Source organism: Ambystoma mexicanum, chromosome 1p, assembly GCF_040938575.1.
Source record: "Ambystoma mexicanum isolate Mex_15411 chromosome 1p, UKY_AmexF1_1, whole genome shotgun sequence".
In the NCBI taxonomy this organism is placed as follows: domain Eukaryota; kingdom Metazoa; phylum Chordata; class Amphibia; order Caudata; family Ambystomatidae; genus Ambystoma; species Ambystoma mexicanum.
This window is the reverse complement of record NC_090921.1, coordinates 706,494,237-706,511,159: the sequence shown is the minus strand read 5'-3', so window position 1 is coordinate 706,511,159 and position 16,923 is coordinate 706,494,237. Positions and strand designations below refer to the sequence as shown.

At 48.1% G+C, this 16,923-nt stretch overlaps 1 protein-coding gene across 2 annotated transcripts in view; it reads left to right on the top strand.

Moving 5' to 3' along the window:
* Window positions 1–16,923, top strand: part of HCN3 (hyperpolarization activated cyclic nucleotide gated potassium channel 3) — a 560,500-nt gene that overhangs the window by 401,598 nt on the left and 141,979 nt on the right. The window lies entirely within an intron of this gene.

Sequence of the window (16,923 nt, the reverse complement as noted above, 5' to 3'; positions counted from 1 at the left end):
TCTCTTTGGGAAACTATCCCCCTAAGGATGAAAGTGACAGACTGGCTGACCTTTCACCCCTTTAGCATAAAAATGAAAATAGACCATAACCCAATTAAAAGGAGAAGGGAGGTGGGAGGTTGTCTAGGACAACTAGGCGAGAATCCAACCCTCTGATTTTTCATAGGACAAGACATCTGAGAGCATGATCATCTTAAAAGCCTTACCCTTGAGGCTGTTAAAAACATTTAAGGCTGCTTGTACCATTGGGAGTAGACAAAGTAAGTGACTATACATTTGTTTCCAAAAAGGTTTCTAATTGCACAAATCACTGACAAAGAGGTCCCTAACAATGATATAATGCCTGGTGGGGGAAATGAATGATCAAGGAAAATCCAAAGGCCCCAATATCCATGTCGGGGTATAATCTCCCAGTAACTCCTACTCCATCAGTCAGTAGTCTGCACATCAATATAGCTGTAGCCAGTGGTGGAAATGGAAAATAATTGGTGGGGGATCCCACAAGTGCCGGGGTGGGGGTGGAGTTTGGGGGGGCGTTGCCCGAGGAGGCAGGGTTTAGGGGGGGTGGAGCTGGCATTTGACCTCCGATCAAAGGAAATGTTCAAAATAATAGTTTCAAACAGCGTTATTTCTTTCATGCTGCTTCTTTTCCAAACTATGTATAAACTAAAACCACCTCCATGGCACTGGTGAGAGCCGGCCCAATCGCCAGCGCTGGCTGTAGCATCAGCAGGAAGCGTGCGTGGCAAATAGTTGTTGGCGCTCTGCTCACAGACTCCAAAATGAGTTAATTTGTACCTATATGGTAACGAATGAAAATCAGGAATGGCATCTGTTCCTGGTTATTTTCTACACTTAAAACTGTCCTCTCCCATTCACGCAGCCCTTTATTCAGGGGCTACACCCCCAGAAATATTGGGTATGCAGATGCTTACTACTTAAAGGTCAGTTTTCACCTATAAAAGGTAAAAATACTGTCAGGGGTCGAAGTGTACGAAAAGAAGTAGTGGAACTATATTCTTTGACGGCCTTCGCCCGCTCGCCACAAACCCCATCGCCACGCCCCTTCCCACGCACCATACAAACCCCATACCAGGGCCTTTCCTCCATTTCACCTCAACCACTGCGTAAAGGCTGAAAGAAACGCAAGGAAAGAAAATGAAAAATGCATTTTAAACGATCCCCATTACCTTTATTCATTGTCCCCCGCAGCCTGCAACTTTACGCACACTCCCCATCCCAATCACTCGCCACTCTTAAGGGGCATGCTAAAGATTAAAGCATCCACCCAACATACCCATTAACTGCGCTCAGGCTCGGACTGGCCTATAGGGCATTTTTTGGCCAACGTGAGCCAATTGGATGAGTTACTTCCCCACAAGGCTAATAGTTTTGACCAGTGTTGCTGAATACATATTCTTTAAAATGCACACTTTGCATCACAGGTTGCAAACCCCCTTCCCCTCCCCCTCTCCCCCCGGGTACTATTCAAACAGTCTGTCACAAAAGGAATTAGTTGCCATTTTGCAACTGTGGGCCACTTTTTCATTGGTGCCCGAGACAATGTAATGCCCCAGTTCGACCCTGACTGCACATACAGCTGTAGCTGCAGTATTTTCACATTAACTTGCTTAAATGCAAGAACATATCAACATAAGCTATGGAGTGAATCAGAATCACTTACAGAGCTGCAGATAAGACAAAGTGTGATTAAATGATTTGTCCAGGATCACACACTTTAGTTAAATGGTGAAACCAGGATGTGGACAATTTAAGTAACCAAGCACATCTTCCCAGGTTTAGAAAATATAGATATTTAGTAAGGTTTTGCTTTGCATTTAATGTGCTTAAATAATGCTTTATTTATAGTAATGCCTTGGAAGCAAACCACATTACATAATAAACTAGCCTTTCATAGTAAACTAACTATATACATTGTCATAGAAATATGTTGAGCAATAAGAGTATGGTTTTAGTTATATTCTCCCCACCCTGCATGCAAAGTCACAATAGCATCGTGTAAATTAATGTGAGCCTAACAAACCCCCCTTGGGTTTTAAAGCCATAGTCATTATTTCATAAAGCATGCAACATTATGCACCCTTCTCACTTCTGATCACTCCCTCTCATTCCCATTTCTAAAGGGACAAAAGTCCCTGCTAATAGTACCCCCATCCCTCCCATTAGTGCCTAATGGCTCACATTGTAATGCTCTGTTGACACAGAGCAAGGTGAGAGCCCTCTGCTGCCTGGAGCTCCTTGGGACATTGTCCTGGCAGCAGGAAACCTCGCTTGTTGGGAAAGGGTAAGGTGTCCTGCTGCCAGGACAATGAGATACCCACCAATTTCGATGCAGTGTCACTAATCTTCAAAGAACACCTCGCCAACTGCTGATCATTGCACTGAACCCCAATACTCCCCCTATGTAGCTCACCCACTCCCTGCTGCCCCCGTCCTTCCCAGCTCCTCTGCTAGCAACATACCCTTGCTTGCTACCCCTTGAGTGTATACAACACTCCGTGGCTTCCCAGCTAGGTCTGCGCTTTCTGGATCCCACATATTCATACATACAAATGATAAAATCTAGAAATCTGGTAAAGCAATCTACTGCACTGTGCAGTAAAAAAAGGGTTCCATCCTCATTTACACCTACTCATCACACCTCCCCTTGCAGCTCTCAGGTGAAATAGGGCAGTTTTTGTCCCTGTCCTCTCCAGGGGTGGTGTTTGGGGGCAGGCATGACTTTCTGTGACAAGGGTATTGTGACACCAGTGGTGATCCCCAAATTCTCCTAGATTAGGGGCTGGAGGATCTTCAGGTAGTGGTGTTCTTTGATGGCTCCAAACCTAAAAAGCGGACTCGCTGGTCACTCTCCTTTAGCGTGACACGGATGTATCGGCGGGTCGAGATGAATCTCCCAGAATGCCAACACGTTGTGTCCTCTGGTGCCCGTTCCAAAAGGGATTATGTGCTTAAAATCCTCGATAGCTTCAGCCTGAAAACCAATTACACTAATGCTCACAATTCAACACAGAAAGCATCTCCCAGCCAATTACATTTAACAACATTAATGCCTTCCACTTTTTCAGCATACAGTACGCAGCGGGGCGGAGGGGGCAATACACGCATTTCTTCCCATCGTATAAAATCATCTCCGGACAGACCGGTCGCTTGATATTATTAAGATCGTCTAGAGCAAATTCTACTGATCTTTTTTGTTCCTGTCCTTTAATTGCCTTTTTGTGTTGCTATTGCATCTTGCATTTTATTTTTAGATGTACTGAGAAACTTGGTATATTCTGAGACTAAGCGGCCGTAAGACCTTGAATCCTGTGAAAATCATTTGGTGGCGCAAGCTCGTCACGCTGACTGAGGCAATGGCAGGCGATGTATCACCAGGCGTGGGTGCTAAGCTGCCTAAGCACAAACAACAGGGGGATAGTCCCTCGATAACCTTGCGGCAGGTGATTAGTCCTGATATAATCACGGACTTCAAAAATTTGGAAATGTACAAAGAGGGAAGACTTGTAATGCAGGTAGTAACAATTTGTCACAAGATTTAAAGCACGTCTGCTTGCCAATTCAGTACTAGTTTCAACAATATAAAAACAAACTTGTAGTGCTATCAAAATGTAAACACATGATGGCTGCTATTTAAGATCCAAGAGACAGTTACGTGTTGGGTATGGCCTATGTAATAGGTCAATTATTAACTGGAGATCTCAATTCAAAATGTTGAGAACTATCAGGAACGTTTATAGACCCATTGTAGGTGGCAAGGCTGCAGCCAGGATGATGATGGATTTACTTTTAGGAGATTTGCCAATAGTTTGGTGCATTTGGAGGATCCCGTCAGTGACATGTTATAGGCGATGTAGGAGCAGCTGATTGTGGACCGGTTGGGCTGCTTTTAGAGCATTACTGTAGAGAATGATTAAACAGCGAGTGCAGCCATCAGTATTCCAGCTGCTTCTTAGCAGAAGTCTCAACCCCTGTGTTTCTTGCCTGATACCTCAACCAAGAAGCAGACCGCTCCGCGTTCCTGCATCATTCGTGGAGGTATTCTGGCTTGCAGTTCTCTTAGCCATATGCCTCACACGGGTGGCCTTGCCTTTGGTGTGCCTGCTCTGTTATCTTAAACACAGAATCCTCCTTTCAGTGTTCCAGCTCTTACATCTGATTCAGAATTTCTTGCTTTCAGAATTCCTATATTGAAACCTCCAACAGGAATTTCTGCAGTGAGCATTTCGGCTCAGTTGCATCATAAACAACCTAGTTATTTTCTAATCTATACAGGAAATGACCAGTAGTGGAGGCTGCTTATATAGTGCAGGGCGGACATTATGGCACCAGTGGGAGGCTGCGGGTGCACTGGGCACCAGGAGAGTTGCACCCTCTGCCCCCACATTGGCTCCGCCACTGGAAAAGGCGCTCCCCTGTGACTGAACTTCAGCCCCGCAAACAAACACAAAAGCACCACGATACTAGTTTCTAGTTACTGTTCTCCACACCCAGAATAAACCAACTATGCTGCAAGAATTTCTAAAATAACACATCCCTACACCCAAGGAAAGGTCGAATACCACAAAGTAAGAGAAGAATAAGAAAGAAGAACAAATCGCGTAACACCTGTGTGCCAAGGAAGTATCCACAACCCTGATACCCTAAACCTACTAAGCATCCCCTCCCTCAATCACCCTCACCTCACCATGCACTTACCCCACAAACCCGAGATGACTAGAAAAACAAACCACCAAACACCCTAAACTGCACATCTTTCTCAACCCAACTCATAAGCGGCAAACACATGAGTATCCAGACACCGGAGGTCACCCTTGAGGAAACAATACACCCCAGTGCTCAAACCAAATGCAAACCTGGGTCCCGCCTAACAGCACTGGCACCAGTTACTCCTGGTTCTGCACGCATTAGCAGCTGAGCACAACACCTTTCTTATCCCTCTGTCCACTCTAACCAACTGACTCCCACTTCGCCTGGTATAAATCAGCATAACATAAAAGGAAGGCCCGGCTTCGGCTTGCTTGCTCTTACCTTTTACAGTCCTACCTTTGGTGTATCTGCTTCAATACCTCCCAATGAATCTTCAGTGCTTAACAGTGCGATTCTTATAAGGCCCAAGGATAGTTTGCCTTCATGATCTGTTCTGAAACCTCATACTGGAAGTCACGGTCATGCTTTAACGTCAGTTCAAGTAGACTCACCAGGGGTTTTGGGGTCAGTATATAGCTCTCTCTCTCTCTCATGTGTGGGTCTCAGCAGGTCACACAGGTGGATGGACCCAGCATGGCAGTGTGGCAGCATGACACCGTAGCAAGCTAGTTATGTACAGATGGTGGTTGAAGCCCAACATTAGACTGGGGTAAGTTAGGCAGTGAAAGAGGACTAGGTTCACCATTTTGTAAGATGTCTGCTGACTTTCTTTTAAAGAGGCCTGCATGTCGAAGTGATAAATCAGAGTCACTCTCAAATTAGAGATAGGCTTCCTCTAGAAAGTATAACATCACATGGTGGAGTAGGACAGGAAACAAAGGGCACACCAGGCACTGGGTATCCCATGGGTATCCCATGCCCTGGGTGATCTGACCTAACTTCGTCGCTGTCAAACATGGACTCCTACATGGAGCACCGACACCAACCTTCCACCACATCTCTCGCTCATGAAGTACATGTAACATTCCATTCTCAGGGAAGCAAGCAGGAGAACATTCATCGACCTTCTTTAAAGAAAAAGGAACACAGACTCTAGGGTTGGCAGAAGGCACCACGACAGAAGAGGGAACTGGCCCTCTGAGATGGAAGGCCATGGGTGCCAATGGTGGGGTGCTGATGACCGTATGCATAAGCCCTGTGAGAAGCACACAGACTAGTATTGATGCCCAAACACGTCAGGATGGGTGCCACAATTTGGCCGGTGTCACAACATGACACTAGAGCAGAGCACATCCCATCCAAAAATATTCACTTTACACAGGAAATAGATCAGTGCATTTGGAATCATCTCAGGCAACATCTAATGCAAAGACTAGAACAGCAATTAGATGAATAGCAATCCAATCGCACCAAAGATGCACCTGTGGGATGAGAGCCATAAATAAATAATAATCCGGCATTTAGCCACCTGTGAATATATGACATACTGGGCCTCATTACGACCCTGGCGGAATTCGAAAAACGATGGCGGAAATGTAATACCGCCATCGAATACCGCTCGTTGCGATTATGACCCGTCACCGTAAAGTACGATGCCATTAGCGACACCGTAGCGAACGCCAACGCTAACTGCACCAAGTACGCGCACGCGCGCCTTGCAAAACCGTAATTACCGCCATGGCGCAACGGTACGCGAATTCCGACCCTAGCAGACATCTACTTAACGCCATCAAGCATGGCGGAAAGTACCATTCCGCCATGGTGAGAATTACGGCATCGCGAACCAACCGTAAATGTCCCTACTGAGTGCCTGTACTCCACTCCCTGCCCACATTGCACAACTCCCCGTAGGCGCAATGTAGTCACACTATGCAACCAGTGAAATGTACAAGTCACCCATGCATGCCAACGAACAAATGCATGCAGGGGCTCCAAGTGCCTTGTGAGTGGCCATCCATATTTGGCATGTCACCACAGCCGTACTGATGCAGCACAGGCATTTGAAGGTTCAAGTACACCAAAATGAACTGAAATATTCCATGAGACAAAACAACAATAGTCCCCCATCGCTTGCCACCAGTGTAAATCAACATTCAAAGCAGTATCCTGAGGGAGACTGCACCAGCCCTGTACTCTTGCCAGTAGACAAACCAACCATCAGCATAAGCATGTACCACACAAGTTGGCAGAGTGACTGAGCAGCCAGGCTCATCTCAAGAGGGGCCAATGGGAGCTGTAGGGCACAGATGGCACGAATACAGAAGCAATTCCAATGGACCTGACCTCAGTCTCCCTCCAAGAAACGCACGCAAACACAGGCACCTGTGACCAGCCAATTTCTGATAATCCCATCATTCCACCAATCCACCTGGCTGACCGGCATCTGTTGCACAAAAGCTAATCCCCCGCCCCTGAGCATGACATCATAAAAACAGTCATAATGGCAGCCCCTATCCCGGACCTTACTGGGCTTCGTAGGCAAACGCGGCCAGTACAGTACCACACAACTCTACTCAGAAGCCGGAACCCAATGCAGATCATCTCACAATACATTGCGCCACAAATCGGAATATGCTACATTACTAGCAAAGAACAACGCTACACGGTTAATATCTGAATATAAATTTAATGCACATCAAAATCACCAAGCCCATACAGCTATTTGCTCATAAACTCCCAAATAATTTTCATTACTGTGGGCTGCATCCGCAATAAATGACCAGCTTCTTCTTGTGTGACGCCCTGTTCCTTCATGGTACACAGGGGCTACATTTACGTCCAAAAAGGCAACATGGAAGCGCCTAGAACCGCAGGGCCGTCCCATGAAGTAGGCACTAGTCCAGCTGAAAGGTCGATATGTTGCTCCTAGCCACTAGTACTGCGTAAGGGCATGTGGCCCATTGGCGATCGTCCCATAAGATCGTAATGGTGCTCCACTGATTAACACGAAGCTGCAGGTGTCGACTGTAAATGCCATCTGCAGGAGTGGCGTACAGATGGCAGCGGCAAAAGGGGAGGAGATACCTGTCACCCAAATGAAAAAATAAATAATAGTATTGGCATCCGAACTACATATGTATTACTCACTTCATTCAACACACTAAATCTACAACCATATGCATGCTAGCCCACTCAAAAGGATTAATTTCACCCAAAAATCACTTGCGAATCATAACGATATAAATCGAGGTGAATACACTATTACAAACGAGTGTTTGTGTGCATGCGTCTGTTAAAACAGAATCCATTAGATGGGATTAGTAACGTGCATAGACACAAGTGTCTGAAGGCGCGTCGAGACAGGGAGGGTTCAACAAGGGCAGATAGACGATGGTCCCACTATGGCAGCTTTGCATCACATAGCGCAGGGGAAGGGGATAGATTCCAAAAAGCCATGTACATGGCAAACTCTCAATTAAATCATCTGTCCATGCATCCATTCATCATTCCCTCATCCCGGTATAAAAACGCCTGAATATTTACTCACATAACATTTGAAATTTCCATTGAGTCTGTGCGTAATGCAGTCTGCAAAATCCACTGTGCTCCTGCCCGGATTTCTAGTGTAGTGAAGTAACATGTATTTGGGAACGTCCTGCCTTATCGTCCACTACGCTATTGCGCATCCCATTCAATTCATATCAATCATTGCATTCTCGTCATGGGCCCTGTCCCAAGGACATTCAACAATAGAACGTTACATTTCCAGTCAGACCTGTGGGCGTCTCCTCGCCGCTAGTTGAAAACCAAAAGCGCTGTCCTTCGAATTCCTCATTTGCAACATCACGTCGAAAAGGCATCTGTGAACGCTTGAATTCACAAATACATCTATGTAGTGCGGCTGTGTATGAAAATGGTAACTGGCTTCAATCACTAATGGGACTCCCCGCCCGTCGGTGAACGTCGGTACAGTGCTGCATGAGGGTCCACCGTTGATCGAGTACTACATTCCACTGACCCTTCACAAGTTTGTTCGCGACTGCAAATATAGTATGTGAAACAATGGGACCATAGCAGAATTAACATATAAACCAATATTTCACTGCCATCGGGATTAAATACATGATTGTAATTGCAAGATGCCATGCGTCAAATTGCAGCGTTGTGTGCGGGACGTGCTCGCCCAAAAGTAATTGCAGCTGGCACAGGTGGAATGAATCACCACAGGTGGAGGCTATACAGCCTGAAAACACATAAATTGCACACCCAACCCCCTCCCACAACCACACCCACTCCAAAATGCTACCGACAGGACTAGCGATGTTGGGCCTGGGGGACCTGATAGCACTGCAAGTACTCCAACTTCAAGAAGAAGTCGAACACCAACTACTACAACAACCGGCCGCACAGAGGAGACGCAGGTGGAGGAGGAGGAGGGCAAGGCAGGGGCAGCAAGGCCCACCAGCACAGCCACTACCACCACGCAGGCAGCCCGCAATCCCACGCCTCCGAGCTAATCCGTTCAACCTCACTGCTGAGCAGATCCACACCCTATACCGTTTGGACCGGGACACCATAACCGCCATTGTCAACATGACACACGCTGACCTTGTCAGCATGATAGATAGCCCAACCGCCATCCCACCCCTACTGAAGGTGGTGTCTGCACTCCACTTCCTGGCCACAGGCCCCTACCAGCACACAGTCGGACAGTTGCATGGCATTTCACAGCCACTATTGTCACGGACACTATTCCAAGTGCTTGATGCCCTCCTGAAGCACACAGACGACTACATCTCTTTACCACGCTCGGAGCAGGAGATTACAAACACAAAGGTGGGATTCCATGCACTTGGCGGCATACCGGGTTGCATTGGTGCCATCGACTGCACCCATGTGGAATTGGTTGTCCCACATGCCATGGAGGTCCAGTACCGCAACCGGAAACAATATCACTCCATCAATGTACAAATGGTGTGTGACTCCAACAGGATCTTTACACATTGTTGTGCCCGATTTCCAGGATCAACCCATGATTCTATGGTCTTGAGGAACTCTACAATACCACGCTACATGGAGCGACACGCAGGGCACCGATCCTGGCTACTCGGTGAGTCTCATTTAATGCATGAGAATGTGGGGTAGGTGATGCGTCAATGACCTGGCAGGAAGGGGGGGGATGCGTACGTAGCAATGTCATTCCACAAACATCCTTTATTGTCCACATACAGGTGATGCCGGGTATCCACTGAAGAGATGGCTCCTTACACCAATCCGGAACCCACAGAACCAGCATGAGGAGGACTACAACCATGCCCACTCACGTACCCGTGTAGTCATAGAACAGGCATTCGGCCTACTGAAGGCTCGTTTCCGCTGCCTCAGCAGGTCTGGCGGGGCACTCCTGTACCGCCATGAGAAGGTTGCAAAGATGGTCATGGCATGTGTCATGCTACACAACATATGCGTACGTAGAAATGTGGCCATGCCCCATGACGCAGAACTGCAAGCACCTGAAGATGGTCATGATGAGGGTGGGGATGTGGCAGCACCTCAAGGAGTCCGCGAGGCACAGGAGGCCCATGAAATTCGTCAGAATCTCATAGATGCATGCTTCTAGCACTCACGCCTGGTGGCTGTTACATGGACACGGGACTTGTGGCACTGTGTGTGTCTGGAACATGCACAATGTGGCCTGTACGCCAAGAAAGGCCTCGTACACAAAGATCAATGTCCACACATCTCATTGGATGAATATGAAGAAATGTATAGCAAATGTGTAATGATATTACACACCCAATCGACCCGCCACCCAAAAAAGCCCAACACACCCCCTCCACCCTCCTACCTCCCCCCCGAACACCAGTGTCCAGAGATGCTCATTGTCAGTGGGCAGACGCTATTGCAAGCCCCCTCTCCGGGTATCAGGGGCACCCCTGCCTGTGGAGCGCAGGTTCCTCCCAGATCTACGTTGGGGGCTGCCCTGGACGGAACTTGCAACGGATGATGTCTCTGCCTGCTCACGTCCATGCATGTCCCTAAGGGTTTGTGTGAGCACACGGCGCACAGCGGCAAGTTCACCACATACGTCTTTGGACGTCGCATGCAGTTCCCCCCTCAGGCTCTCAGTGCTTCTCTCCATTTGTCCCCTCAGGCTCTCGGTGCTTCCCTCCATTTGTGCCCTTAGTGTCTCGGTACTTCGCTCCATTTCTGCCCTAAGTGTCTCAGTAGATGCTTCAATGGCTGCCTTAGAACCCCCACATTCAGCAGCATGCTCCTTGAGGAGCGTGGCCAGTTGCTGCTGTTGCACAATCATCTGCTCGAGGGACTGTTGCCTCTGCTGGGCCATGCCCATTTGCGGTGGTGTCGCAGAGGGGCTGATCACCTCATGTTGCCTTGCCACAGGCCTTGTGGGGGTTGGCCAGTCGTCGTCTTGTGGGTGCCCCTGCGTGGTTTCCTCATGGTGTACGGGATGAAACAAACAGGGGGATTGAGACAGGTCATGGATGTGTCCTACATCGGCAGCACCGTTTTCTGTGTCGGAGCATACTGGCATGAAAGCAGTGTCACCCATGGTGCTGCTGCCACCAGAAGCAGTGCCTTCTGTGGCATCCATTGGGGGGACCTGTGGTGCTGCTGTTGTGGACATGCTGGCTGCTGGGGTGCCTGTTGAAGTCCCCTCCAGTGTGCTGCCACTTCATTTGTGCTGCTGCCGTGTCTTGATCCGTGCAGCTGAGGTGGAGGGTCTTTGGCCGTTGGTCTTGGCCCTCTTTGCAGGTGTGCTGGTAGGCGTGTCCTGAAGCTCGTCGTTTGAATCGGTCCCTGTGGTGGAGTAAAGGAGGGCGAGCGTTATTTATGGGTCTGTGGAAATTGGAATGGCAATGTATCACATGCATTGGGGTGGTACCTGAGGGTGATTTGGGTCAGGGCCTTGGAGGTGGTCTCATTTTTGTGTGGATTGAGGATGCAGTTGTTTTGCAGCCTGCAGTTAGGGTGTGCATGCTGCACATGTAGAGGGTTTTCTTAGGATTTTTACTTATTTATGTATTTAATCTGACTTTTGAAGGGCGCTATCATGGCAATGTATGTGGACGTTCTCCTGGACATGTGTTTCTATTGCACTATGGGGACACATGGTACTTCACATGATTGGACATTGTGGATTTAGCATTGTTTTATTTGGGCCACCTACCTGATTCTTCGGATGTCTGCACTCCTTTCTCCATCCCTCCGACTCCCTCTATGCTCTCCATTCCAATGGTGGAGGCACAGATTTCTTCCCAGGGGGTCAACTTGATGGGTGATTCCGATCCTCCCCCGGTAGCTGTGGCAATGTTTCGGTTGGCAGAAAGTATGCTCCGGACGCGTATCCGCAAGTCGTCCCATCGCTTTCTGCATTGCTGTGGGTTGCGGGGTGCGGTCCCCACCGCACTTACCCGCTGTGCCACCAGGGCCCATATGGCCTTCTTGTTCGCAAGTGCCGTTCTGGTCATTTGCGTCGAGAAGACGACGGCAGCATTCTCCTGGAGGGTCTCTGTGAGCACGGTGAGTTCCTCATGGGAGAAGTGGACCTGCCGCTTGCGATCGCACGCTTTTTTAGCAACTTTTCCCATTTTTATTTCTTTCACTGGGGTGGCTAACGGGTTGGGATGTGTCTCAGGGTCGGTTTTTGATGGTTGTGTTGGGATTCTGATTTTATAGGTGTACGGCGTGCTGTTTCCCGTTCCGGCCCCATGTTTTTACTTCCGTTTCCGTATATTTACGGTGACCGTAATTTGCGCTGACCGCTCATTACGGTGACCGCTAAGATGGGTGGCGGAAATGCACCTAGGGCGACGTACGACGGCGGTAAGGGGCGTTTTGGGGTCATTTCCGCCATCGCGGACTTTGCACTTCCGCCATGGCGTAATGCTCGTGCCCGATGGGTCAGAATTAGCTGCACTTTACTCCATCGTGCAATGGCGGAAACGCTATTTACGCTATGGCGGTCATGTCAGTTACTTTCCGCCAGGGTCGTAATGAGGGCCATAGACAGTTTTTAGTTACTTTGGGAGTAGTAGAGTGCAAAAAAGAGAAACATGGTTCAGTCATCAGGATGATGTGCCGACGTCGCCATGAATCTGTTCCTGTTCCTGCATAGAAGAACTGGCCAACGTGACTTGCTAGTGTGGCTGAACACTTGCATACACACTCCTCCCACCATTGCTTACTATAACAGCAGCCTGTGACAGAACGGAGGGCCACCGCAACTATTTCACTCCTCCAGATGATCCCAGCTCCATGGCAATGGATTTGGACCAATCGAAGCTTGGATTCATGACTGGGAATCTAAGTGAGCATGTACTGTCTTGGTTGAAGCTCCAGATTCTGCATTGATTAACTGTGCAGCCTTTTTGGGCTTCTTTTGCACAATGTTTGATATCAATTTCATAATGAGTCATCGGCTGTAGAAGCTTTATGTGACTTAGTGCTAGGATGCTAGAAACAGAGGATGCCCTTTCCTATGTTATGAGGTTCAGGCAGCTGGCTGTGGGATGCCAGAAACAGAGGATGCCCTTTCCTCTGTGATGAGGTTCAGGCAGCTGGCTGTGGGATGCCAGAAACAGAGGATGCCCTTTCCTATGTGCTGAGGTTCAGGCAGCTCCCTGTGGGATGCCAGAAACAGAGGATGCCCTTTCCTTTTGCGATGAGGTTAAGGCAGCTGTCTGTGGGATGCCAGAAACAGAGGATGCCCTTTCCTATGTGATGAGGTTCAGGCAGCTGGCTGTGGGATGCCAGAAACAGAGGATGCCCTTTCCTATGTTATGAGGTTCAGGCAGCTGGCTGTGGGATGCCAGAAACAGAGGATGCCCTTTCCTATGTGATGAGGTTCAGGCAGCTGGCTGTGGGATGCCAGAAACAGAGGATGCTCTTTCATAATTTTCCTATGTGATGGGGTTCAGGCAGCTGGCTGTGGGATGCCAGAAACAGAGGATGCCCTTTCCTATGTGATGAGGTTCAGGCAGCTGGCTGTGGGATGCCAGAAACAGAGGATGCTCTTTCATAATTTTCCTATGTGATGGGGTTCAGGCAGCTGGCTGTGGGATGCCAGAAACAGAGGATGCTCTTTCCTATGTGATGAGGTTCAGTCAGCTGGCTGTGGGATGCCAGAAACAGAGGATGCTGGCTGTTAAAAGCAAGTCAGTAGAAAGAACATGACATACTTCGCCCTGTAGAGGACTCGAACAGAAGAGATTAAGGATGAATTGGTGAGATTCGTTCACCCACCGCCATTCATGGACTAGTACCGTTGTTTATATAGATTGGTTATTGATTACAAGAGAGAAGAAAGGAAAAGGCAGTGGAAGGGCACCAGCGCGTTTTCCTACCATTGTATGACATAACAAGTTTCTTTACAAATATTCTCTGCTTGGAAATGTCCCTATTCAAAGTGATACTGTGTTACTCTGTTTTTTGCCTACCCTGCTCCTCTACTAAAAGGTGGTCCTGAATGTTTGGTCACTGCATTGTAAGACCATTTTTACATACAGAGTATATTATGTAAATATAATGTAAACAAGCTTTTTATGTCATGCAATGGTAGGAAAACGTGCTGGTGCAGGGTAAAGTAAGCCTTTTTCTGACCACTGATAGATATCACTCAGGTCCTTGAAAGTAAGAGGCTAGTGATGGCAGTTCTTGCTTTCTGGTGATACATCGCGGTTCAGGTGGCAATTAAGAGGTTCTTCAATGAAGAAGAAATTATGTGGAGTCACTGGTGTTTCTGCTGTGCCAAAGAGGAACAGAACTGCCTGCGCTGAGTATGTTGCAATTGTCCCATTTTCTGAAGGCACATCTGAAAGGTCAGTGAAGCAGTGTTCAGTGGGGCAGTTTAGCTAAGAAATGGATTACTTGGAGTTCTAATGATATTGCATTGTCGGTTTGTACTTTACCTGCTCCTTGTTGGGTCATTGTTTCAGATAGCCACCAAGCTCAGTGTCCGGTGCTTTTGCCTGTTGGTGTACGGTCTGCCCAGTCTCGAGAGTCTACATCTCAGGGTTGCTTGCCGGGACTAGGGAAGGGATTACCGGTCCCTCGGATAGCTCAGGTCACTATACAAGTCTGAAATCTGCAGATAGTGGGTGGAGTTTTGCCAAGGGGTGCCAGATTAAACGTTGTTAGACTTCTTCCTAGGATTTCTCACAGGTGTGGATTCAGATCTTGAATTGCAGACACCACTTACAAACAGGTTGACTCTGGTTCTGAAAAGGGTTGTCCTCACTCTCTGAGGCAGGCAGTAGCCATGCCCATGGTTGGCAACATGGGTACCGCACTCACTGTCTCATATGAAACATGTAGCTGTTGAACTCTGCACTGGATTTACAGAGCTGTTTCTGCTAGGGACACACTATTCTTTACAATGGGTGCCACCAACCAGTGGTTGGTGGCACCCATAAGCTGGTCAAGTGGCACAGCGAGTAGAGCGCTCGCTTTGACACCCGTGCAGAGCCTGTTAACGCAGGTTCGAATCCCGGCGGGGCCAAACTCAGCCTTTCATCCTTCCGAGGTCGATAAATGAGCACCACACACCGTGGGTAATAATAAGCAGCGCTCGGATACCTGAGGGTTTGTAGCGCTATATAAAAGCCTAATTATTATTATTATTATTATTATTAACTAGCTGAGCGAGGAGACTTTTCAGGCACACAGGGTTCATTTTGGGCATCCAAAGCTTGAGAGGCTGAGGTTCTCTCAGGGGCACATTCTGGTAAATAAGGTCAGGGAAAATCACAATTACCCATGGCCTTGTACCATAAGGTCAGGATTAAGCTGTCAGCCTCACACCGGGTAGGATACAAACAAGGCTAGACATGCTTCCAGGTAGATTATGAATGGGCATGAAGATGCCACTTTAGGACAAACGATGAACGTGGACTTGATTGAACACACACATTATGTATCTTTGGGCCTCTGACAATGCTCAGTGATTTGTATGCTCACAACTGCATCTCAGCAACTCCATGCAAGTCTTGGCATGCCTTGCATCCCAGTCTTATAATTGAATATGAAACCCTACACACTAATCTTACTCTTCATGCTCTGGCAGATCTGGACATGTGTGTTTCACCCCCACCCCGTCTATGCACCCAATAATCATGTCCCAACATGGTTGCACACGTTTGCATATGTTTGACACCATTCACAATGTACAAGTCATCATTCTGAAACTGTTCATTATCAAGTGCTGTTGCGACAAGCTTGCAGCATGCGCCACTTTAAAATCATATGATTACGATCTTTTCAGAACCTCTCCCATTTCACGGTGATAGATTAAGACAGAGGTGCGGCACAAGGTCTCCATGCATCCGAATGGGTACTGTGACGAATTGCATGCATCGTTCCTTCTCCTCAATGGGGAGCTCGCCCTCCTGTAAGGCAAGGGAGGTGATCCTGCTCCACAAAACCTTCCCTATGGATCGAGGCAAGTGGGACATCACTTTGAGAGACTCCCCCTTTGGGAACAAGGAGGAAAGGAAGATGTCTTGTTAACAAAAGATGTATATTTAACTGGGACGAGTGGGAAAGAAAGAGAACCTGGTGCGCAGGGGAAGCCCCCTTGGAATGATTACACCTTGTTTAGGTGGAACAAAGGCAAGTCGCAGATCCTGTGACTTTCAATGAGGCAGAGAACACCATTACGAGGGACCGGAACACTGGCGTGCATCAAAGCGAGAAAGGCATTGTGAAGAAGAAGACAGGAACACGCTAATCGGTGGTGGCATGACCACAAGCACAGCGTGGTAGGCAGGACGTCTGAAGAACGACGCAGAGACCATCTGTACGGCAATCGTGGAAAGCTTCTGACTGAAACTGCGAGTGCAGAGCGGTAACTCGATGAGGAACAGGGAATGAGAATCCAATAAGTGAGAGGAACGAGGAAGCACACCCGAGCAATAGCTGATCCCCACTTCCATTCCTGGCAGAGAGAGCGGTACCAGGCGAACTGGGAGAAGTGGGAGGTGGCCAGGGCATAGTTATAAGCTCAAAGAAACCCGTCCCAGTTTTAAGGACGAGAAAATATAACAAAATACACATAATTGGATTTGTGAAGAAGTAACAGTAAGGGAAGAAGGTCATTATTCAAGGTGAGAAACTCAGTCATAAGGACAATAAAGTAACACTAAGGGCCTCATTACAAGTTTGGAGGCAGCCATGGAGCTGTTAGCTCCATGGCTGCCTCCAAACGGGGCTCCTTTTCCGGTTTCCTGCAATGGGGACTTACCGGGTCATTCCGACATAGGAGGACCGGTAAGTCCTCCTTCCAGGAACCAT